General features: G+C 42.8%; 1 long non-coding RNA gene across 2 annotated transcripts; it reads left to right on the top strand.

The window, feature by feature from the left end:
* The first annotated feature begins 2,384 nt into the window (after positions 1-2,384).
* On the top strand, positions 2,385-3,603 carry LOC109307211. Of its 2 annotated transcripts, none has more exons than XR_002100207.1 (2): positions 2,385-2,607; positions 3,376-3,603. It is a non-coding gene; the product is annotated as an uncharacterized LOC109307211 (long non-coding RNA). The 2 variants fall into 2 exon arrangements; XR_002100205.1 differs by having other exon boundaries at positions 3,291-3,603.
* The last annotated feature ends 20,066 nt before the right edge of the window (positions 3,604-23,669 follow it).

The raw sequence follows: 23,669 nt of genomic DNA, 5'->3' as shown, positions 1-23,669 counted from the left end.
CTTCCTGCCCTTTGGGTGGGGGGCTGGACTCGATGATCTCCCGAGGTCCCTTCCAGCCCTAATGTCTATGAAATCTATGAAATCTATTTCTTGTTTACATTTTTCTTACCAGTTTTGCTCCTATTAATTAATTTGCTGTAATGCTGTGACAAGAAGGCAACTACATACACACACTACATACACACATACTATATACACACACACTGGAGTCAGTAAAGTTCCAATGACCAGACAGGATTGATCAGCTCAGTGGTTTATGTTGTTTGTTTCTGTGTTTGATGCAGAGAGACTACACTAAACATACTTTGCATCACTGACCTGTCTGCAGCGCTGCACACTGCAGGTGCCACACATGCAGCTGTTCCTCATGCTACTTTTCATCACAGGGGAAGGGTTTTGGCACTGGGAGATTGCAGTGTCCAAAAAGTCCACCCCTAAAAAACATGGGGTGACGCATGTGGTGGCAGTGTACGCTGCCTGAAACTGCAGCATGGTAAACCAGAGCCACACTGGCTGCTGGCCAGGCTCCCTGCTGTTGGCCTGTGAAGGTCCCCTTGACCCCAGGTAAGACTGCTGGGGCCAGCCCAGCAGCCTCCCCTACAGCACCCAGGGCAACTTGCTGTGCACCACAGTGCACATGCATGGGCATTCCCTGGGGACAAGTAGCAGTGACACAACTGTAGCTTGTGCAGTTTGTCCCCAGGAAAATGCACATGCACGTTTGTCTGGAGCACCCTATGTGTGCAAACAATCTCAATACTCAATAGTCAGTGTGCTCTGCTTATACCTAATACATGCTGACAGTGCTGAGGTCAGTACACAGAACAACTGCCATGGTTACTTTCATTCAAAACTAGCACTAGAGGAAAAGTGGCTGATGCTGCCCATCTTTGAATAAAAGCCTGCTGGTTAGAGCACTCACTTAGGAAATGGAAAATCTGGATTATACCCCTTTGAAAAGCAGAAGTGATTCATATCTGCATCACCGACTCCTCAGAAGTGGGACGAAGAATAGCCAGTGGGCCTTCCTGTTGAGGCTGGACCACTGTGAAGCTAAGAATACAAGGGTCAGACCCAGGAGAGCAATGGAAGGCTAATTTCTCAGTTGTATGGAACAGGGGAGGAGACTTGGGTTTGGGTCCCTGCGCATAGGACTGCTTATTCATTTTACATTAGAGAAATAAACCTGAAAGGAAATAAACCAGAACCCAGGTTCCTCCTTTATGAATTCCATGACCTAACCACTAGGTGACAAAGACATGCTCCCTCTTACTTGCTGCCCTTCTGGCCTGCACAGTATCCCAGCTTCAGCAGGAGGGTTGAAGGTGCCTCATCAGACTATTTGGTAGCTTGGTGGTTAAGGCACTAATCTGGGATGTGGGAGAGGTATACTTCAATCCCCTCAAGCTGAGGAGGGCCAATGATCCAAGTCTGGACCAGTGCTCTCCTCTGTAGGTTAGGGCTGTCCAACATCAAAGTGGCTGGGGGCTGCAAGCCACACAGGTCATAAGCCTCAGGTTGCACATCTTGCAAGCTGCATGCCTTAGGGGCTACATGGGCTCCCCAGGGCCCCGCTATTTGAATTCCCCTCAGTGTGTAAGCAGTGCAATTCCCCCCACTGCCACGCAAGCCTCTCTCACTGCCAACACTGCGTGGATGATTCACCCCCCTCCTCACAACCTGTAGTGTGAGCACTATGAGCCCCTGCCTTCTCCCCACCCTGGCCTCTGCCACAACTATGTGGACAATTCCCCCTTTTAAAACTCCTGCTGCTATGTGAGCAGTAAACTCACCAAGCCTTCTGTCTGTGCTATCCTGATGTAGAGACCGTGGCTGCTGCTGCCACTGCAGCAACTAGAGCAATAGGACCAATGGCAGCTGGGCAGAAGCTTGGGAGCTGCATTTTAATCCTACGTGGGCTGATGTGCTGCCAGTTGGAGACAACCCTGCTGTAGGCTATTATATAAAAGCTGGACACCATGGATGGTACCATTGCTATCATGTGAGTCCTACTCTGTTACGTACCTATACTCAGATGAGGTCATCACCTCTGGATCTTGAATGGATGGAGGCACCTAAAGTTACCAACACACTGGTGTTCAGACAAACCTTTTTCTGTATTTCTTGTTTGCTAGCTCTAGACAACTTCTTGCTAAGCATTTCAGTTTTCTGAATTGCTGCAACCTAAATTGTAGGTATAAATCAGGGTACATGGCTCAGGGGCTGGAGTCCAGCTGCAGGGGGTTAATGGATAATAGGCTGCCTGCTAAGGGGCATTGGGCCAGCTGACATGGATGATTGGCTGGCCCAGAGGAAGTTAAAAGCTCCCAGGGAGGGGCGCTGAAGGGGAGGGAGAGAGGAGGCGGGTATGCTAAAGGAAAAAACAAAGAGCCTAGGGTCTCCGTCTCCGTCTCCGTCTCCCAAACAGAGATTGCACTTTTCTTTGTTGTTCCACATTTGCTTCTTTTGCTGCTTGCTTTGTTTGCTGTGATGACAAACTCTCCATGTGTACAACAAACGGACTGAAAATTGGAACTAAGAGCTGACTAGCCTTTATGAAGATGCTGGCTCCTGTGTCTACCTCAGTGAATGGCAACCCACTACAAGGTATCTAAGAATTTTGATCTTGTCTGGATTTTGATCTTGGACTTCTTAATATAATCACTGGAAAAAGAGAGAGCCCAATTCAGGAAATGGATTTGTGAAAGAGCTGAGTTCCACTTAAGAAGTTCTAGCTGTAGGATTAGGTTCGTCAGTGACATTCCATTTTCCAAACTCCATGCTGAACCCAAACACTTCTAATAATCTAATGAAAAAATAAATTTGACATGTGTGTCTCGTTACTGCTTACTTTAATTAAGAGTAATTGGTAATTATGAATAGTTATTTGTGTGAAATCAAGATACTTTTCATTTTGAAAAAGTCTTTAGTAGGATTCCCAAGCATCTCTTAGTGAGCACCTAAAAGTGAGCGCTCCCAACAACTCTTTAATAGTGTTTGTCATATATTTCTGTTGTGAGATGAAGCCAAGATAAATTAAATTTCTCTAAACTATGTATCTAAATAAGTATGTTCATATTATACCAATTGTTTTAATGATTAATTTCCTTCACAAGGTGGAAGGGTTTGTTGACAGACAGAAACACAAGCTAACAATGGACTACTTTGACTTGCAAATGAAGGAGCATTTAATTATTCCAAAATAGCATTCCCCAGCTAGGGTATGATCATTAAATCCATCATCCTTCAGTTTATATGCATGAAACATTTATCATGTCTTCCACAAACAGGAGTCAGTCATCTAAATATAGATTTTTGGACCATCCGTTTCATCATGGCATTTCATCGAAAGCCGAGAATTTCATTTATTTTCAGTTACAGAGATAAAGTGTTTGTAAACGATGTGATAAGACCATAAAGAAAAGTGGAGTGAAATTCAGCTCCATCCAAAGATGATAAATACAACACCTACTTTGAACACCGGGATTATTGCAGGAGAAAAATGAGATATCGGAAGTCAGCAGCTATGTTTAAGATAAGAACTTTTTTTTCCTGTGGATTTTTCATTAAATTCATGGCCCAATAAAGAATTCTCTGAATGATTCTATTTAAAAACATAACTGTTATAGACATTAAGACAAAAACATATGGAAGACAACCAAAACTAAAAGAGAGTCAAAGTCATTTGAACTCTAGCTCTTCTGTTGTGGGATTGTTAAGGATTACTGAATTATTTTCAATTACTGAAAGCATGGCAGCATTTCACATGAATTAAAACAGAGAAGTGTAATCTTCAAACAGTGATTCAAGATATCCAAACCAGAATTCTTTTAGCAAAATTCTCTGATCTTGCCTTATAGGGTCTTTCTGTGGGGGTCCTGAAAGATCATTTTAAAACCTTCCTAGGGCCAGTCCATCGTTGCATACTATTACGGGCATTCTAGTAAGATATAGTATCACTATTTAATTCTAGCCTCATCTTTTCATGAGTTCAGTCTGGCAGGATTCATTTTCTCTCTTGCATGCACCTATTATGTCTTATAGGCAAAGTGGCTGCTTCTCTCCAGGCCACTGCATTCATCCCAATTTTAATTATTGTTCTTACTTTTGTGAGGCAAATCTAAATTATGAGTAATATAATGAGAATGTGCTTGTTTAACTCCTACAGGAACTGTTATGTGCATAGGCAGAGAAAGGGATATTTTCTTTTTGTGTACCAGGATAATAAAGTTTGCTCATTTTTACATTTTTTCCTAATACAACAACCTTGCAGATGAACTTTTATTTCTCTTTCCATGTATCTATCTGGATAAACAAAACCTAAGAAAGACAACTACATAAATAATGTATGTACAGTATGTCCTTGGCTTCTACTTATGCCTACAGGTGTCCTTTCATCACATTAATTTGGCTGGCAAAATGGAAAAGTGTTTATAACCTAAGGGTTAGCTTGTATAACAAAAGAGGTTAAAAAAGAAAGCATGGAAAAGGAGGAAAACACTAGGTTCTGTCTGAAGTTTCTCTAAACGGCTGTTCTTCGAGGCACAAGAGACCATATATCTCAACTGCATATTTGTATCACAGACAAAAACTAAGTTAGGAGAATGTTGTTACCAAGTCAATACCTCAAAAGTTAGGGAAAAAAAGAGATTTAAGCTTGCCTGTGCAACCTTTGTATGACCCCTTGTGGGTTTGCTTACTAGTACATTCTTCACACACAATAATGAATGTATCTTTATAGCTTGCATTGTAAGAAGAATTGATATCACCCCCAGTTTAGAGATGAGAAACTGAAACACAGATAAATTAAGGCCAAAACTGTAAAAAGCAGTCACGCTAATATTGGTTGCCCAGCTTGAGACAGCTAGGGCCTGGATTTGCCAAAATAGTTTGCATTTTTATAGCACTTTTTATGTTTAAAGCACAGCCCCTGTTGACTTGAATTGCAGTTGTGAATACTCAGCACTTCTTCAGCTCTGGCCCCTGGAGTCTCAAGTTAAGCACCCAGAAAATGAAGAACATACTATTAGTGTCCAAATGTGAAAAGCTTCGTTTAAATGACTTGCCCATCATCTCAGTAGTACTGTCTGGCAGAGAGAATCCAATTCTCCAGGCTAGCATTCAACTGCTTCAACCACGAGGCCATCCTTTCACTTCCTGCCTCATTCACTTCACACCTGCCAACTGCTGCAACAAATGAAGCTGGGGGCCCTACAGACAACCATCTCCTTTGCTATACAACCTGATTAGTTTACACAACATGGTCCATTTGTGCCATATAGGTGGAAGGAAAAAAACATTGTATCATGCAATTATAGATCATACCAATATAAATATATACAAGAGGACTCAACAGAGATTATAGAGGCAACTTTAATTTTGGCATTTGCAAGCATTTCAGCGTTTCACTTTGCTATCTCACATTCTTTAATATAGGATTCTGGGATGTAGGTTTCCATTTTATTTTTAAAAATATTATATAAAATCAGGAATTATACCAGGAACAAACATAACCCTCATATGAATCATCAGCAAGATTTGGACCTTGAGATGCACAGATTAGATCTCTACTGCTTGTATTTATGGAATTGAAAAGAGACATTTTACTGATGCGGGTCCTTTACAGGAAGGGGTAAGATACATTATTTCAGTATGTGTTACAGTGGAAAGTGGATAGTAGAGAAATGTTGAAATTTAGGAATCTTGGATTGTATTCCAGGTCCTGGAAGGAGTTGTACTTTATTATTTATCAACACTACTGTCCATCTCCTTGGCTTCTGACCTGCCCCATCCATCTACGCACATCTGGCTTTGCCCCTCTCCTCTGCTCCTTTCCCACCCCTTGCTCCTGTCCTGCACTTCCTTTAACTCCTGCTCTGCTCATGTTTTCCTCTTTGGATGTGTCGTCCCTCCTTTTTCCCTCTCCCTGCTTCCCACCTCTCTACACTCCAATCAGCCTTCCCCGGGCTGTCGGGATACCAGTGTGCAGCACAGAGAGCACTCAAGGGACTGTTTGTTTCCCTGATCTTAATTCTTGTGCCACAGTACTCTCCAGCTTTGGGGAAGAATAATTGCAGGGGAAGTCCAGCTTAGCCCCTGCCTCCCTAGCATGCTTAGTTACTGCTGGGGGGAGGAGGGGCACATATACATTATGTAGAAGCAGTGTGGGAAGGGAGAATGCTTGGGACAGACATAATAGTTGGATAATTTAGTTGCTACTTTCTAATAACCCTCCACTGAGCACAGGAGACCTGTGATTATTAGAGAATTATAACTGAACCAGATTTGGGCAGATTTTCAAAAAGGTGATAAAGGACAGATCCCTGGTGTAACAGATATTAATCATTTGCCAAATTTCAATTGCCTGCTTCAAAACTCAAAGGTGCTAGAGCTTCTCAACAAAATGGGTGATTTTTTTTTTAAGGAGTGTCACTTCATCTGAAACTTTTTCTACAATTTGACCAGAGACATCCGATTAGCTTGAACATTTAATATTTGGCAAAACATAAAGTATTTGAAAAAGATTCTTATAAATAAATATTAGGTGACCTTTTTTACAGGTGTTGCTCTTCCTATCTCACACACACACACACACACACACACACACATTGCAACTATACATTGACTTCCCCTGACACTCATATCCACACTACATACATATGTATTATAGAGAGTTAGTTATTAAGGTGGCTGGCAATCAGAAAGGCAGAGCTTTATGTGAGATAGGATCTTGTGCTTTTTAACGTAAGCTCCTGAGAGGTTAATTTTGAACTGCCTATACTTCTACATTTCGCACATAAATTTAGAGTTCATGAAGAATCCCAGTCTGCCCCTCATTAAGAATGAAGTCTTTTGTTTATGCACAGAACAGGGGCAGCATAGATAAGGACAGAGCAAGCTTCCTAACACTGCCCTGATCAGATGTCTCATCCCTGACCTGAAGGGGTGGGGTGAAAGGTTAGCTCATTCTTCATGCTCATTCAGTCCTTGGCTTCTCTGTTAAGATAGCCAAAAAGTGTGGCAGTTACTGCTAGTTACGTGTTGCTTCTTGTGATGTGGCCTCTTGTCTGTTCAGACTTGGACAGAGGCCATAAATTCATTTCAAATAGGCCATTATACAGTCACGTGGTGGTAGTGATTCTCCACCACTTCCAGCTTATGCTACATTTGAAACAGGTACCAACATGTAAAATTCTGTCTACTCTATTATCTACATCATCTGATTTTCCAAAACTTCATTTCTAGTTGGTGGAGTAAAGTAAGAGTAGGGACTCTTATTCCGCAAAAAACCCACCAAGACAATACAAATTTAATTAGAATCAAAGGATTTTTTCTTTATAGCTGGGATGCTTGACAAATGTATGCTTTTCTATTTGTGTCCTTACTGCAAAAGGGCACATACCATCACTCAGAGCAAATTGCTCCAGCCAGACAGTGTGCACACGTTCTTAATACACCATCCAAATGTCTAACTTGTGGGGCACTGGAACAAAGAAACAGGCTGGGCTGGTGCTGGAATAACAGTATCTGAGCAGCAAATAAACACAACACCAGAAACACTTCCTTTTAAAAATAATGTAGAGGAAAGACATCAGATCCCTTGGGTAATTTCTCTTGGAAGCATTACCATTCTGTAATATTTGATATTTTCAGAGAGTCACATGGCAGCTATGGACCAATGCCATCTATAAGTTAATTAGTTTTGTACATGCATATCCCAGACAATATTTCAAACACTTTGCCACCAATATCAATATTGTTTGGTCTGTATCCACTGCAATTTTTGCCAAAACTCTGGACTGTATTTAGAGAGTAAGGCTTTAGCTAAACAAAAAAGTTGCTCTGGATTCACTTAAGTCAAATTTTAAACGTATCTAGTTAAAGCAGAACAAATGATTTTCACAGATGCTCTTATTTTGGCACACAACAGACTTATTTTGGTTTATTTTGTGTTGTTCAGGAATAGATATAAGCTAAACTAAAATAAGAGTAAACCCTCTTAATCTGAGGTAAATGTGTTCACAAAGCCTTTACACCATTTAAAGTAGGCCAGTTTAAAATTGAATTAAGTTAAATGTATCTAAAGTCTGCTTATACAAAAAAGCTCTGGGACTCATGATTCAGGCCCTTACAGAGGCAAATTTTTCACAGTCATTCCTCTGACTTGTACATGTTCTTCCTTTCAGCCTCGTCTTTCTTGCCTCCCTTCTTGGTTCAGTAGCAGGCAATTCACTGTCAGCATCTGGGTGCCATCTCCCTCGCATCAGGCAATTAGCATTGGGCCTTTGCTTTTGTAGCAAGAACAAGAGGGAACCGTGATACAGAATTTTGAAGGAAGCAGTTGCCTCTGACCAAACACAGGTCTTCCTGACATTGTGAGACCTGCCAATGACTCCTACTCTCCAAGTCCAGTTTGTCATTAATCCATAACATGGCGTGCCCACAGAATGAAGTCGAGGTCTGTCAATCAGAGAGTGCCGCAAGCTTCAGAGTTCAGCTCTGGATCTAAATTCTTTTGAAATCTTGAGGCTGTTCAGATCCAGGCTCTTGCCTTGGCCTAATCTCTTCAAAAATGGAAATGAAGTTGACAGACATCTTTTAGGCAGGTGCCCTGAAAAACAAAATATCATTACAAAAAAGACACTAAAATATAAGAAGTGGTTGTATCTTCTCCAGCGTCCAGGAATATGAGAAGAAACCTGCCAGAATTTTGGTGAACTGGGCCTTCAGCACACAGCTTATGAACCAGGCTGAGTGGGGAATGAACCAAATCCCACTGAAGTCAATGGCAAAACTCCTGTTGATCTTAATCAGGGGTTCCCAAAGAATCTTTGAAGGGCCATTTCAATGGGGCAGTCCTGGGTGGTGGGCTGCATCAAACGGTCTTGCAGGCTGCTTTGGCCTCAGAGCTACACCTTGGAAACCCCTGACTCAACCGCTCCAGGATCAAAGCCTTACAGTATAGGCAATGTGGAAGCACATATCTCTGGTCAGGGAAGGGCTAAGGCACCTGTGTACATTTAAGCAGCTTACTGTGCCTGTGCAGACAAATTTTGCTAGCGTTCCCAATGTATTTAACACTCTATATATTTTGGTAAAATTATGTGATTGTTTTATGTTTGATTGATAGCTTCATTAATAGGAAATATAAGTAGATACATTTTGAGCCCATTTCAGCTTCATGAGCCATATTCTCCTCTTAATGCAGAATAACTCTCAACGTGCATGAATAAATGTAGCTTTTAACCATTTAAAAAATAGAGGGGGAGCTGCTGTGAGCATGCATCAACTGTTACAAAGTAATTGCAATATCTTCATGCCCCTGTCATGATATAAGTTAGCTAAACTACCCTAACTTTGATCGTGAGGCTGCAAACAGATGCCGCCTTTGTGCCACCATAAACATTTTTATGGCAGCACAAAAGCCAAGAGAACAGAAGTCACAGCATTTTGTTGCACAACAGGTGTTTAAATGTCATGGGCCAACAAAGGTAGTAATAATTTGTGCTACCTTTTCTGAGGCGGATGTCTGTTCATTTATGGATTTGCCACTTGCAGACATGGGTCCCAACTTGAGGCAGGGTACACAGGACCCTTTTCTCCCAGGATTAGGCCCCTGCTAGCTGCCCCACCGACAGATTGGGGCAGGGGGCTTGGACCTGCCCTTCCCCTGCAGCTCTTTCCAAGCCCCTTGTCAGGAGCTCCTGTCCCAGCATCATTGTTTCTGCCCCAGCAGCAGATCGGCCTCAGGGGCCAGGAGACAGCTTCCCCATTGGTGGGACGGGCACGTTGTAGGGATCAAATCTGCTCCCTAATCCCTGCATTTGTAGACACCTACTCAAAAACCCTTATTGCTAGTAGCTCAGAGCCAGTAATTCTAGGCTGGAGTAAATGTATGTGTAGAGGCACCCTTATATCACTACAGAATCATGCAGATAGAACAGTTACATCAGAATGGCTTATATCAGTATCCTTTGATAGTGATACCAGTGTTAATCTGTCTATATCCAATAGCATCAATAGCTCTACTCTGGATTGTAATGATGTGAATAAGTGCATTTATCCAGTAAAGACAAATGTTTCTAGCCTGGAGCAAACATTTGGGGAACATCCAGACTAGCCTTTATTAATGTGGTGACTACCTGGAGGTAACTGGCAAACAGTTGAAAGACTCTGATGTAGACATAGCAGTAGGTGCAAAGACTTTGTTCAATGAGGCCCTGATGTCTGCCTGATTCTACAGACAACTTGAATCAATAGCTTGCAGAGAGAAGTGAGAATTATCCCATTCAAAAAAACCCCAAGTGTTATCTTTGTTATGCCTCAGGGATAACCTACATGCAAACATTATCAGTGATTTTATTGCTAATCAAAGCATTCAGGAAAGTAGCAATTCATTCTATGGCTGAGTGGCTAGAGCTTGTGGGCTATAGGCAGAGTGTAACAGTGCTCATTTTCCCCCCCAGTCTAGTTTTAGATCATTCTATTTTTATTTATCCTTATTTTTAAAAATGTGTTTTGTCTTATGTCCAGTGGTTTTTCTTTGGAATTAAAAAGTTGTATGTCACTTCCTCCAAAGATTCACATGTACCCAAAAAGATCTAGATTTTTAGAAAACTTTCTGGGAGAGGGAGCCGTACATGGTTCAGGTTGCAGCTGCCCCCTTTCCCCTTCTCTCTACACCTTCCCCAGATTGGAGTGGCACTGCCCACCATACCCTGCCGACTCTCCAGACCAGAGGTGTGGGGAGCATTGCCCCGCTGATTGCTCACCTCCTGGAACAGACTGGGAGGGAAGTGGAGCAGCATACAAGCCACTCATTCTTGTGAAAGAAACTGTTGCAAGGGAGATCTTCCATGGGTCAACCTGGAAGATCTTTCTTTCAAAAGGGGAATCTTTTCTCAGGAGAGACTGAACGCATGCTTGTATACTCCTGAAGTTTCTACAGGGAAAGTCGTGATTCAGCTGGTAAAAACATAATGCCTGTATGTGACCAATGTAATTCAGATTTCCTGTTAGCAAACCCCTTTAGATTTATCTATGCCAATATTCCATTTAACTTTAACTAAGTCCTAATATTCCTTTGCTATTTTAGTACTTTGGGCCCCAGACTTCCAAAGATATTTAGGCATCTAGCTCCTTTTAGAACCTTGGCTTTTCTGTCTTGTACAAATGGTATAATTCCCAAATGTGCTAACATATCAATGGTAAATGAATGGCTAATAGTGCTACTGTATTTACATAAACTATTATAAATTAGAACCGTTGTGTATAGAGCATGATTATTAATAACCCCATTCAGCTCTATGTTACATGTGATTAAACAAGGAACACAGTGTTCTCTTTGTAATTACTTACTTACCCTAACATGAATTTTAAAAGAAACATATGAATGACTTCCTTCTGTTATCAGGTGTATTAAGCAGACTCTTCTATTGAATGACAAACAAAGAGAAAAAAATTTTTAGATCAGTGTTTTTCAACCGGTGGTCTGAAGACCCCTGGGAGTCTGCAGACTATGTTTAAAGGGTCCGTGAAAGATGACTATGAACAATCAAAAGTATATGAATACCCACACTTACAATTCAAAGGGGTCCACACCTAAATTTGAAATTTTGTAGGGGTATGCAAATGAAAAAAGGTTGAGAACTACTGGTTTAGATGCTTTCATATGTAGTAACTTTGTCTAAATTTCTCTCATACAGTAGTTTATATATGGACAATATGTATATAGATGTGCAGCAATTAACTTATATACTACAGTAAGATGCAGGGGCAGATCCAAGATTTGGGAAAGGTGGGTTCAGGAGCAGTGATACACCAGCTCCTAGCCATCTTTCCCACAACCCACCAATGGGGAAAACCCAGGCTACAGGAACCTCAGGAGATTTTGTAATATTCCCAAAGCAGGGAAGCATCTTCCCTTTCCCCACCAGCTCAAGGCACATCCTGCCCTGTCTTTCCATCACCTCCTTCTCTAGTTGCTGCTGCTTTCCCTGCTATCCTGGGTGCAGAGGAGGATTCAGAGCTGCTTCTACTCACTTGAGCTAGGCTGTGTGGGGGCTGGGCTTAGCTGGGAACAGTAGCAACAGCAATGGGGAGGGGATAAGTTCCCCCACATTTCCCTGTCTCCCCAGGAACATCTGTGGGAGCCCAGCCCCCTGGGCAGCCCAGCTGGAACAGGCAGGAGCAGCTCTACAGATTTCCCTGGGGAAGCACCCATGGCAGGTGGGGGATGGAGGAAGGAGAGGGAGGGCACATGCCTCTGAGCATGGAAAGGAAGGGGTGATTCTTTTCCACTTCGGGGGTTTTTTTAAGTCTCCAAAGGCTCCAGTAGCGTGGACCAGTCTGAAAGTACCTTCTATCAGCAATGAAGAGCATTTTGGAGCTTAATTCAGAATAGAACCCAAGCAGAAACTACACAGAATTGTAGGTCGCAGACAGACATGCAGCTCCCTGCTGTAACCGAGTGCGTTGCAGGAAGCATTCTGAGTTAGCGTGATCTCCCGGACCAAACAGAAGTTCACTGATTTCCCCTAGCAATGGCCATCCCACCCCCCCTAGGCTGTGCTGTTTTCAGAATGGGAGTGGGGAAAGGGAACTCATTCTAGGGGTTCCCCAGCCAATGCTGGAGGGTAGGGTGGGTGTATTTGAGCTCCCCTACCTGTGGAAGGTGGGGGCACTCCAATACACCTGTACCACACTCCAGGAAAGGTGGAAAAAGCCCCAGACTGAACTCCCTCCACTCCCTTCCCCCTCTCCCCGTATTCTGAAAAAGTGACAGGCTGGGAGGCGGTAAAGACAGAAGTTACAGAAGATGCTGTTTTGAAACATCTTTATCTGAGATTTTTGCCGTATTTGATCCAGTCTGCATCTGTGCACTTATGTTTGGTCATAGCTATAGACCTATTTCTACGACCAGATCAAGCAAAAATTGTCACTTGTGTCAGTGCCTATACAAAAGTAGGGATGGGGAGCTCATGTCATCTAGTCCAACTCCCTATTCATAGCAGGATCATCCCTTTCTAAACTACCCTAGACAAGTGTTTGTTTAACCTGTTCATAAAAACTTGCAGGTGTGGAGATTCAACAACTGCTCCAGGCAGCCTGTTCCAATACATAAACATCCTCAGTTTCAGTGAGAAAGTTCTTCCTAATATCTATTCTAAATTTCCCTTGCTGCAATTCATAGATTCATAGACATTAGGGGCTGGAAAGGACCTTGCAAGATCATTGAGTCCAGGCCCCCTGCCATAGGCAAGAAGTCTGCTGGGGTCAAATGACGCCTGCAAGATAAGCATCCAAATGCCATTTGAAGGATCCAGAGTAGGTGCTTGCACCACCTCTGGGGGGAGATTGTTTCAGACCCTGAACACTCAGACCGTAAAGAAGTTTTTCCTTAGGTTCAGTCTAAATTAGTGTTCCAGAAGCTTGTGATCATTAGCTCTTATTATCCCTTGGGGAGCCCTGGTGAACAACTGTTCTCCCAGATCCTGGTGTGCACCCCTTATCTACTCATAGGCTGACACCAAGTTCCCCCCGAGCCTTCTCTTCTCCAGGCTAAAGAGTCCCATGTCCCTCAGTCTCTCCTTATAAAGCTTGCTTTCTTGGCCTTTGATCATGCAGGTAGCTCTCCTCTGGACTCTTTCAAGCTTGTCCATGTCTCTCCTGAAGCGGGGGGCTCAAAACTGGATGCAGTACTCCAGCTGTGCCTCACTAAGGCCATGTAGGGTGGGAGGATGATGTCTCTGGTTTTGCTTGAGATGCATCAGTGGATGCATGCCAGAGTTGCTTTGCTTTGCCAGCCATGGCATCACATGGGTGCCTCATGTTCATCTTGTCATCAGTCAAGACCCCCAAGTCTCTCTCGGTCATGGTGCTAGTGGCATAGGACTGCTGAGCCTATAAGTATGATGCTGGCTTCTCCTCCCAAGGTGGAGAACCCTGTACTTGTCTGCATTAAATGCCATCAGGTTTTGGTTCATGCATCTTGTGAGCCTGTCCAGGTTGACCTGTATCTCCAACCTGTTCTCCACTATGGCCGTCTTCCCCCATAGTTTGGTGTCATCCACAAACTTTGCCAGTCTGCATCTGACACCCGAATCAAGATCATTAATGAAAATGTTGAAGAGTACTGGCCCAAGTACTGAGCCCTGGGGGACACCACTAGTCACCTTGCACCATGTTGAATTGCTCCCATCAACCAGTACTCTTTGGGTCTGATTCCAGAGCCAGTTCCCCAGCCATTGGACTGTGAGATGGTTGAGGCCTTAGTTTTCCAGCTTAGCCATGAGGACATCATGGAAGAACAAGTCAAAGGCCTTCTTGAAATCCGGATATATGACATTAACCTCATCTCCCTTGTCCAGGCAATGTGTTACCTGGTCATAGAAAGATATGAGGTTGGTCAGGAAAGACCCTCAGCAACAAAGCCATGTTGGCTGGCACTCAAAGTTGCCTTCTGTTAGCCTGCTGTTGATGGAACCCTTGATAATTTCCTCCAGAATCTTTCCAGGGATGGATGTCAGACTGATTGGTCTGTAATTCCCTGGATCTTCCCTCCTTCCTTTCTTGAAGATTGAGACCACATTGGCTCTTTTCCAATCCTCTGGTACCTCTCATGAGCACCATGAGTTCTTAAAGATCTTCACCGTATTGAGAACGTGTTGCCTTTATTCTTCCTTCAACTTCCCATGTATCCGAAGAAGGACTTCTTGTTGTCTTGATTCCTGTGGCTAGACTGAATTCGGTGTCTTCCTTGGCTTTTCTGGTCTGCTGTCTACAGGTGTGGGCTAGTGACGTGTAGTTCTCCTTGGTGATGACTCCCATTTTCCATCTGGCATAGGCTTCTCTTTTTAGCGTCAGGAGGTCCAAAAGTTCCCTATCACCAGCCCACTGACTGCGCATCCTTTGGGATGGGATGGACTTTCCTTGTGCTTCAAGGATTACGTTCTTAAGGAACAACCATTCCTCATGGGTTCCCCTTTCTAAAAGGCCATGGTCTCTAAGTGCCTGGTTGACCAGTCTCCTGAGTTTTTGAAAGTTGGCCTTGCCAAAGTTGAGAATTTGTGTTGTCCTGAGACATTTGCCCACCCTGCATTGGACAGAGAAGGTGATCAGTTCATAGTCACTGTCACCAAGCTTCCCCTCAACTCTCAGATAATTCACCAGATCACCCCCTTTGGCCAGAACCAGATCTAGCAGCGCCTCTCCCTTAGTCAGCCCATAGGCCTCTTGCGTTAGGTAGAGGTCATTAATGCATGCAAGGAAGCTATGTGCCTGGTCAGATTTGGCTGTGTGCTCTTCTCACAAGATGTTGGGGAGGTTGAAGTCCCCCATAACAACAATACATCTGGAGCTTGCAGCCTCACCCAATTTCCTACTGAATTCTTGGTCCAGCTCTTCCTCTTGGTTGGGAAGTCTGCAATAGACTTCAACAGTTATGTCCCTTTCCCCATGCTCCCACCATATTTTAACCCAGAGGGTCTTGAGATGCCCTCCTTGGTTGCTAAACTTGGTTTGAAGGGAAGTGTATTGCTCTTTCACGTAGAGAGCTACACCCCCACCCCTCTTCCCACACAGTCTCTCCTGTACATGGTGTAGCCTTCTATACCTACAGACCAGTCACAGGTGAAGTCCCACAAGGTCTCCGTTATTCCTACAAGACCATAATCATTGTCATTAAGGAGTAGGGCCAGTTCCTCTTGCTTGTTCCCCAAACTCCTGGCATTTGTATACAGGCAGCTGAGCCTCCTGTGGGAAGTCCTGTGTTTCCCTGTGTGCTGGCACATGACTTTTCCTTGGGCTGTGCTTGGAGTGGGTTCCCTTGGGCTACCTGGTCTGTTACTACTGTGGCTGTTATGACCTGGACCAGAACTGTTAATTGATCTCCCATCCCCTGGTCATCTTAAAGCCCTGTCAAGTAGGTCAGCCATCCTGGCTGAGAAGAGCTTCTTTCCTTCTTCCCGTTTAAGCATAAGCCTCAGAGGACAGTCTATTAGCATCTTTTTTATGACCCTGCTTTAGGTATTTGAACACTTATTAAATCCCACCATGGTCTTCTCTTTTCTAGATTAAACAATTTCAGTTCTTCCAACCTTTTCTAATAAGTCATGTTTCTTAGACCTCTGATCTTATTTGCTGCTCTTCACTGGACTCAATGCAATCTGCTTTTGCCTTTTTAGAGTGGTGCCTAAACCTGGACACAGAATTTCAGGTGAGGCCTCACCAGTGCTAGACAGAGAAAAAGAAACACTTTTTTTTAACTTCCAACTGGCTGGATTTTTGCGCTCAGAGGATAGTAATCAATGGCCTGATGTCTAGTTGGCAGCTGGTATCAAGTGGAGTGCCCCAGGGTTTGGTCTGGGGGACAGCTGTATTCAATATGTTCATCAGTGACCTGGAAGATGGGATGGAGTGCACCCTCAGCAAGTCTGCTGGTGACACCAAGCTGGGGGGATAGAAGATACACTGGAGGGTAAGGCTAGGATTCAGAGAGACCTAGACAAATTGAAGAGTTGGAAAAGAAATCTCATGAGGTTCAACAAGGATAAATGCAAAGTCTTGCACTTAGGACTGAACAACCCCATGCACTGGTACAGGCTGGGGACCAACTGGCTAAGCAGCAGCTCTGCAGAAAAGGACCTGGTAGTTACAGTGGACAATAAGCTGAATATGAGCCAACAGTATGTCATTCTTGCGAAGAAGGCTAACAGCATACTGGGATGCATTAGTAGAAGTGTTGCCGGCAGATTGAAGGAAGTGATTATTCCCCTCTATTCAGTACTGGGGAGGCCACATTTGGAGTACTGTGTCCATTTGGGTTCACATCTACACATGCACTCACTAAGGTGCATTAACATGGTGTGCAGACTGACTTGAGGCTAAAGTTAGTTCTAAGTCAGTTGACCTACACAGTGTTAATGCACCTTAGTGTGTCTACACATGCATTAAGATGCTTTAGCTATTTGTGCAAGTAGTCTAAAATAGTCATTTTAAGGCACATCAAGGGTGCACACATGTAGACCCGTGCCCTTAATGTGTCTTAAAAATGGCTAATGCACCTTAAATTGACATGTGTAGAAGTACCCTAAGAGAATGTATTTTAAAAGGCACTAAGGGTTTCAAGTTTCCCCTAACATTTATCTGTGTATTAGCCACCTCTTCCTGTATCCAGCAAATCCAAATGCCAAAATAATCTATTACAACAACTAACTGTATCTTCCTTGGTTAACAATTACACAAAATTTAGAACTGTCACAGTTTGAATGAAAGTTTATTATATATACATTTCTGTAATAGGGCTAATAGAAATCAGGGGAGAAATGTTAATTTTAATTTGAACACTAATCTAGGATCATGTTTTTTCAAAAGTCTGGACCTCTTGTATGTTTATAGGCAGAATGAGCTGCCCCGCAAAACAGCAAATAACCAAATAACTTTCTATTTGATGTCTAACAGTCTGATTACACAAATAAACCATTAGATCTGAAAGAGCACATGGACTTCTGCCTTTGTAGAGAAATGTGGAACTATTCCCCATCCTAGCAAGAGCAACTGAGAAACTCTGATATTAATTGCTGTGTCCTGGGATGCGGTTATGCAAGCTACACCATCAGTTCAGGCTTGAGAAGATTCCTACCCCCAATGCAGCAGCCCCACTGTGTGGGCCAGTATTGATGAGGATCAGGGACAAGGAGCTTGCCTGCCTTCCCAGATAAAGAGCCCTGGTGCAGCTCCAGGTGATGAGGGAAACGTCTTGTATGCTCAAGTCTTTTATGCCTAAGCACTGATTTCTTACTCTCTGGCTTAGATTTTCTCTCTGAAAATGTGGTCCTAACTTTAAAATGACTCGAGCAAATCAAGGAAGTCACAAGTCCTTTAATTCTAAAAATCCTTCTTAGAGGTGGGAAAATTGAATAGTAACTTAATTTTTTCCTCAGTCATTCAGCTGGCTGTAGTGAGTGCAGCAGAACTGTGTAAGTGGGAACAAGAATGAAGGAATAAACATGACAGATAAAAAGATGAGGCTCTAATTTGAAAATACTGGAACAGTAAAATGAGATGCAATGTGGCCTGGGGTTTCAAAGGAGAAATCGCTTACAAGAGAGTTTTGGATGGGAAAGAGAGCTGGGACAAAAATAGAACCTAACAACGGAAGACAGGGTTTTACAAAAAATAAGAAGAAAAGAAAAGAGAGAAGGGGAGAGATGAACATCTGAAAACAGAGGCTGAGTTGGTACCATCATTGAAGCAGCAGAGGATGAAGCAGAGAGGGTGGATCTGGCAGAAGACACACAATGAAGTGCATTTAAAAAGGCTGCTTTAAATGCAAAAACATCATTTCTGTGAAGGGGAATCTAGAGTAGAAAATCCAAAGAGAATCACCGCGGCAGGTGTGGCAAACTGTAGCACAAGTACCCTGGACAGAGTCTGTGTGTGGCACATGGAAAGCTCAGGGAGGGCAGGGTGCACAGTGGCAGATAAGGCATGGGGCAGAAAGCAGAGCAGTAGATAGGGTAGGGGACACAAGGCTTAAATTATGGCGTGCCTGCCAAAAGGCTGGCCCCCACTGCACTTGGGAATGAGATCCTGGAAAGCCTTCTGCGAGGCTAAGGAGGTCATAAACCTGTATTTTTTAATGTCTTTATAATGTATTTTTTCCCTGGCAGATGATTGGGCTGGGGAACCATGGCTTTCAAAGTTGTCAGACCCTTTCCCTGAAATGAATGCATCCCAATATTGTAATGAAAAAGATTTCAGAAAACAGAAACCTGGAAACTTCTCTAGTTCCCACCCTTAAGTCAGCTTTTCATTCACAAGTGCTTCTTTTCATCTTTAAAAAGTATGTGTGTTGCCAGAAGTTTTCAAAGAAATGAAGCTCACTGCCCTCTGTTCAGTCACCAGTGAACAGATGTTCACATAAAATGTGTAATTCAGAATGACTGGCAAGTCTACTCTAAAAAGGGTAGAAGAACCAGAGTAGCTGAGGCATTGAGCTCACCTCACCTGTCCAGAGGACACTGCCCAGAGATCTATATGATGATCATTAGTACAGCATCTCCTAGAAGCTTGCTTGCACTGCAATAGCCAAGCCAAGATAAATATAGTTTTTTGTAATCTAAATGAAAAGAGGTAATAAAACGTCAGTTCCCACTGCCATAGGAGAGTACACAGATAGATTCTCTTATTACTGAACTACTTGATTTTTATGGTTTTCTAGTCATTAGCTGTCATGCATGAAAAAACATGCACATGTTAAAAAAGAAAAAAAACCCTTATCATCTGCTTCAATGGCCTGTGGTCAAATGTATTTAAAACACCAACACTAATAATGCATAATGTCCCTTTTTTTTTGCCCTGGAAGATAATCTCAGACTCCATTCCCAAACTATTTCAGATAATTTTGCCTTAAGAAAAAGTAATGCTCATTGACTAGTGTTGGCTAAGCCTTTTAGAAACTTGCATTTGTGGAAATGCTGCAATTTCATTTCACTGTAGCTGAGATAATACAACTTCATACGTCTTTGGTTTCATCAGCTTGACAAAAGGTTTTGATATTTCTTATGAATTTTCGATTCTGCATCTCAATCATCCAGTAGTAGCTCACGAGTTAGAAGTTTGAGACATTCTTAATATTACTCACCATGACTAATTTTTAAAAAGAGTTTTATGCCGTATATGACTGACTTCTTATCTACAGTGAGCAGGAAAAATGTTTTTATGGAAATAAACATGGTGATCTATTAAATTATGAATAAGGAATGCACCCATTTTATGCTTAATTATAAAAATAATGAGTAAAACATCAAAGAAAGTTTATTTTTGAATTCAAATGAAGAAGGAAGTTTGCCCCCTCCATCCTTTCCCCATTACTTACACAACAAGTTATAATATTTCAGAAGACTAAGTATCAGAAAAGCCAAAAGTCTGCTGATGCCAAACAGCCAATCAAGTTGGTGATAAAGGCACAGTGGGCACTTTTCCATGTGCTCTGGAGGTAGGGGAGGGGGGTCCCGGTACTTTAATTTAGAGTGGCTTTAAGAGCCACTCTAATTAAAGCGCTGCTGTGTCTTCTGTATCATGTCCCCACACTTCAAAATAGTGGCAAGGGTGCTTGAATTAAAGCTTATTCAATGAGTTTTAGTTCAAGTGCCTCTGCTGCCACTTTGAAGTGTGAGAATACTGATACACGAGACGCAGGAGGGTAGTGATGCGCGGCAATTGTGACACTCCAGCAGACTCGATTAATTCAGCTTGGAGCAGCCTCCATGCTCATGTATGGCTACCCACCAGTTGCTATAACAGAGGGCAACAAGGCAATTATATTGCTAATTTAAAAGCCTACGTGATGAAGCAGCCATTTATAACTGGCCTCATTTGGAGCAGTTTCTTTAACTAATTTAACTCGTTGTTCTCGTAAAGGCTGAAAGAGCAGACTTCAAAGACTGGTTACATCCAAAATTCACCTTCACTTTTTACACCACAATTTGAATCAAAAGTAGGCTGAGGTGCAGAGAGTTGGACCGGTGCCTGAAATTCAGCCAGTGTGTAATAACTCTGTGTAAACTGTGCTCATAAAAGAGGAAGACTCTTCTGAAAATTTACTTCTGCTGCAGTGGTAAGTGATGAACAGTATATGAGCTATTTTACAATAAACATAAACTTTAAAATCTATTCTGTCAGCTTTGCCCTATTCCAGCACAATGCATAGGTAAAATACAGTTTAGCTTGTTTCCTGAGGATTTTATTGGTGAAATATTTTGTTATTCAAGATCCCACTACAAAGTCATACAGGATAGAGAGAGTTCAGCTTGTAATCTTGGAACTTCTACATGCAGTTCAGTTTAATCTGTAGTTAAATGTAGGTGCTATTTTTCTAAATTGCCTTTGGTATCTTAGTTTTGTAAGACTGGCCATACATGATGGAACATCATGCCTAATCTTAAAGTTGGGGAACTGTTAGAAAAAAAAATTGAAGCGGTTGGGAGGTCCTGCAGTCAGTAATATATAGCAGAGGATACCCAACTGTTTATCTCATTTTCTGCAGATACAGATAATCCCTCCACAAGATGTCACAAAGCCTACAAGCAAACAACTTCTGAAAAAGGAATAACTGGCTCAAATTGTATGTACAGTAGGAGAACTAGGGGTGGTGAGAGGAACAAAAGCCTCAGGTGCCAACTTTGGAGGAGTACTGTAATCATTCCCCACACCTGCAGAATCTGTGCCCTGACAGCAAGAGCAGCCCCACAGCATTTTTCCTGCTGTAGTAGCTGGTGCACAGACACTGAACTGCTGTAGCTTTAAGAGCAAGAGCCAGGGTGGGCAGAGCGCATAGTGGCGGCGGCAGCAGGAGCAGGCCGAGACTGTTTTGGGTAAGATTCCTCTGCCCACCCCCTGCTCTCGGATCTGCTGAGCCCACTCCCTGCCCAGTTCTCAGAACAGTGCGCCCTCCTCCCCAGGTCTCCTGCAAGGTTTGCCCCGGGCACATAACCTGCTTCTTATGCCATTGTGTATGCCAACAACTGAAATGTTTAAAAGGGTGAAATATTTTCAGTGACTATCCAGAACAATGCCTACCAAAAATACCCACTTTGGGCTACTGAAAGGTCAAGTTCCTCATTAACTCATCAGTAGTCCCAGATGATCAGGTAGCCTCAAGGATTAAAATAAAAGCCTTCTTCCATCTCCTACGCTAGGAGGAAACGACTTCTTTCTTCCTTACCACCATAACCCATGCATTTATCAGTATCACAGAAAAGCTTTATGAATGCATATGGAAGCAATGCAGGGGCTTCAGATTGTTCAGAATGTGAATATCTGCCTCTTCAGTGGGACAGGTCATGAAGAGAACATCAGCTCTGTTCATATGAAAGCCCCCCACTTTTCCCTCCTTCTGCTGTTCTTGACCCTGATCTTGAAAGCCAGCAACAGGTCAGGAAGGCATATAATCAAATGCATCTCTATTAACACTCTACCAAAACAGCTGGGGCAATTCAGCCTTAGAGACATTATTCAAAGAATATATAGTGACTGCTCATAGTCTTGTTCATGCTGTACTGGATAGTTATGACTGGTCATATATTAATGCTTTTGTTCCTTGGCTGGATGAAAGCAAAACAATTTTCAGGCAAATACTCAAATGTTCATCTTTAAAATTCAATTCCCCAAGATACTTAAACATGTCATTTCAAATTTGCTTTGTATGAACACGTATGTCAATAAATCTTCGTTGTTTGAATGTTCGTGGCAAGTGAATACATAAAGTAGCTGACATTAGTCTATTATGAACATGTAGCCAACATTCATTTTAGTGTTTCCCCCAACTTTTCCTCATACTTCTATATCATCAGGGGCTCAGAGTGTTGATGTTGTCCATATTACTGTATAAGAAAAAAGGCATCTTTCCCAAGACTACTCATGATCTTCAGTCCTGTACAATTGTAGAGAAATGGGACTTCAGAAAGAGCAACTGTAGGACATAACACTGTAGGATGTAGACAGACATAATGCTTAGAATGTTTTAAATGCACATTAAACCCCAAGACTCTAGACATACATGGCACTTTAGATCAGTTTAAACTTCCTGGAATCATTTAAAAGCACACAAGGGCTGGGTCTACATGAGACACTGAACTGCGCAGTAGCCTGTGATGACTGTGCAGTAGTGTTGCGTGGCAGAAAGTGTGATGTGACACTACTGCAAAGTCATCTCAGGCTACTGTGCAGTCAGCATTGTGAAGAAGCCATTTGGCAATAACTCCAGTTACTGCATAGTCATTTAGTATTTGTTTATACACAGGTACTAAATGATGCACAGTCATCACGTGTAGACACAGCCAAGTGATATTTTGAGCTGGCCCTCATTGAACCAATTCAATGTGGACACAGAGCCTTCTGTGCCTAGCATCTGGTCAGCCCTCCATGCATCTCAAACGGCATCACTTCTCACCCCCAAAACCCATACAAGGCAACAAGGTTGTTCTGGGATGCAATGAGGACTCTACTGCCAAAAGATCTATTCTATTACCTACAGAGACCATAGTCCACAGGGATGGGAAAGCAGAAAGTCTCCGTTGGTTTCACTTCCCTGCCTTTCTCCATACCCCCCTCCCCTGTCAGACTGATTTAGGGTAGCCAGGTTGGGGCGGGGGGAACTTTGTGGCCTTCCTGCTTGGGTGGGTGATTGTACGTGTAACAGTAAACACCTGTCATTTGCTAGGTGATGGTGATAGGGAAACAGAGCCATTGCACAATAGACACCTAATAGATCAGAATGGCTGTTAATTCTATGGTCAATGTGCAGTGAATTAGTACACTAGTTGCTAATTGTTCCTTGCCCCCTGTGCTGTGCTCCTGCAACCAGCCCCGCTCTGAAGGCTCCATGCAGCACACAGGTGTTGGAAAAGCTGGGGAGTTCTTCGGGGGAGGAAAGGCATGATGGTATGGGTATGGGTACCGTACCACTCTCTGGTGGCATTCTGGCAGGACTGCAATCCCTAAAAGGTGAGGGTACTGCTTGGAATCCTTAATGGTATACCTGTGGATAGTTCTGTTAAGGCATATTTCTGAACTGGGTCCCAACCAATGACATTCTTGGGAATGGTTTAATTGTTATGTTTTTCTGTACCCTAAAATGATCTTCAGTTGGCCAAGATTTTTGGTTA

The sequence above is a fragment of the Crocodylus porosus genome, unplaced genomic scaffold, assembly GCF_001723895.1.
Source record: "Crocodylus porosus isolate Cpor-Errol unplaced genomic scaffold, CroPor_comp1, whole genome shotgun sequence".
NCBI lineage: Eukaryota > Metazoa > Chordata > Crocodylia > Crocodylidae > Crocodylus > Crocodylus porosus.
The sequence above is the reverse complement of the archived record's forward strand: the minus strand, read 5'-3'. Positions and strand labels throughout refer to the sequence as shown.